The following is a 2,684-nucleotide window of genomic DNA, read 5'->3' on the forward strand; positions in this document are numbered from 1 at the left end:
GTATTCAATTTGCAAATTTCTTCTTTGATATTTTGTGAGCATCATGTTACTTAAATGAAACAAATATGCTCTTGGCTTTAAGTAGCTGCTTAAATCTTTTTGAAGTAGAGTGGAAAACAGCAGGATATTAGAGTTAGGAAGTGCTGAGATTTCAATATCAGCTTTGCCATTTAGTAGCTGTGTAACCTTGAGCAAGTTAGCTTATTTGAGTCTTCATTATTCTATCTATAAAATAGATATAATACATTCAACTGGAATAATTCTTCTTGGGATAAATAAAATCATAAATCTACAAAAAGATAACACAGATTCTACCAAAAAGTAATTGTTCATTTAGTGGTAATGATTATTATTTTTTCTTCTGATATATTCTCAATTTTAATGGCTTACTTTGCAATACAAATATTTTAGAATAATATAATATCAACTATTTTATTTATAATATTCTAGAAATTTTCAATTGGTCATTTAGACACAGTTTTATTTTCTGTGTCTCAATTTTCTCTCTCAACTGTGAAGTTTACACTTTTCTCTCTACATGAAAAGGTATTTGACTAATAAGACAAACTGTGAATGCTAAACCAGTGTCTGCAAACTACCACATTTGTGAAGGAGGCATGGCTAGAATACACAATAGCAAAGTCAATTTTTATTGTAATAAAAGCATCATAATAAAAAGTTTTTCCTAAAACATGTTCTGTAGAGTTTTAAATGTGAGATAATCTAAGAAAATAAATATCTAATAAAACAACAATAATGAAATGGAGATGGAGATTCTGTAATGAATACTGAATGTTATCTATACTTCTCGGAGATTCACAGAACACACAAGGCTTTGAGAATTGCTATAGCAAAGAAATCTAAGTCTCCTTGGATATTTATATTTATTTAAATTAAATAATTATTTTGCAATAACTTTTGACGTCAAGGAAATCTTACAGAATTAATTTTTTTTTGTAAAATATTTTGGGAAATCCTGGTATAAGGCTTTGACAGTAAACACTTATATGGAGTTTTGAACTTTATGAACAGGGTTGGACTACACATACTTGTCCCAACAAGACTCTATGTATTCCTTTTCTATGGTTCTAATTGAATAGAACAATTTGCTTTCTTGACTCCTTTCTAATAGACTCAAAGATCTCATTTTAATTTTTGTGATATTAATGGCAAGAAGAATAAATTACTAATAAACTCAAATGGAGGGGACTGGTAGCACAAGGTATATTTCTGATCTGATAATTAAGTTCTAGGTTACATTTATGAAGGTGCAGCAATTTGATGAAGACATAGTGGGAGGTCTCTGAATTTCAGTGGAGGTAGATATCAGAAATATAACAGAATACAAAATGGAATTGTTGTTAAAACACAGATAAACTTTATACATTTATTTTACATGGGAACATTTGAATAAGGTATATAAGAGTGTGATTAGCATATAATAGGCATATACTAATTCATAGATTCCTTCATTGTTGGTATTCTCAACTTTTTATGATGATAAACTACTATTTTATATTTAAATGTGTATTTATTGCTACTTTTTTATTTCTACTTATTTTGAATTAAGATTTTAATGTATGTTTTAAATTGCAAAGTGTTTTTGCATACCAAACAACTAATACGTGAAATAAGTATTTTATCAATTTTACACATCTTTATTTTGAACTCTGTGGTGCCAAATAATTTGTTTATACTTACCTGTCTAGAAAAGTACAAGAACAGAGAATCTAAACTATAAAACATATTCTCAATAACATTTCTCATTCTAATAATTTCTAAAAGAAAACAAATTTTCTTTTCTACTTGTTAGTAGCAGTTTATTTTCCACAGGGAGCTTTGCACGGATCGTTATCATATTTTGCTACTTAATTTGATTTGTCATCTGTTTTCCAAATAACTTCAGTTGCATAAATGTATCTTTTAGTCTCTTGGATGACGCTCAACCATCATAGATTTTTATTTGCCAGTGTTTTTAAAGTAGGGATATACATAATTAAAATAGTACAAATGTAGTTTAATTACTTGTATTCAATATAAACTTTGTTTTTCTTATATAAGATGGATTAATTTAAATTTTGATAGGTATATAGGTGTTCTTCACTTTCAGACTACACCATTGAATTATGTTAAATAATTTTGAATATGTAAGTTGCATAAAATATGTGGTATTTTTACTTCTTCAAATGGAATATAATTACACTAATCCCTTCCTTTCAGAAATTGTGCAGTTATTATTTTTTCTTCTTTTCTGTTTTTTTTCCCCTTTGGTCATGTGACAAAGAGCAACTTTTTTTTTTTCAGCTAAGTGTAGACTTTTGTTTCTGCTTAGGAGGTAAGAAGCTGTGAAGAATGTCATTACCATCCTAAAATCAAAAACAAAAAATGATGAATAATTTAAAAATCAGTATTTTTCTTGAGCTTCTCAGAGTTAAGGTTACAAGGCAACTAAGTAAACTGATTTCCAATGAGGACAGATGGGACATAAGAATTATTTCACTTTTAGCAAAGCGCAGAAGAAAAGGGAAATCAGCATACAATTGAATAAGGAAAAACTGATTACAAATTTAAGAAGTAATTAAAGGCTAATTTCAGGGTAATGTGTCAGCGTGGAACAGGTGAGGACCCCCAGACAAATGAGAGTCATTTACTAGGAAGCTCCTATTAACAGGACTCCACCTTTT

This window comes from Nomascus leucogenys, chromosome 20, assembly GCF_006542625.1.
Source record: "Nomascus leucogenys isolate Asia chromosome 20, Asia_NLE_v1, whole genome shotgun sequence".
Lineage (NCBI taxonomy): Eukaryota > Metazoa > Chordata > Mammalia > Primates > Hylobatidae > Nomascus > Nomascus leucogenys.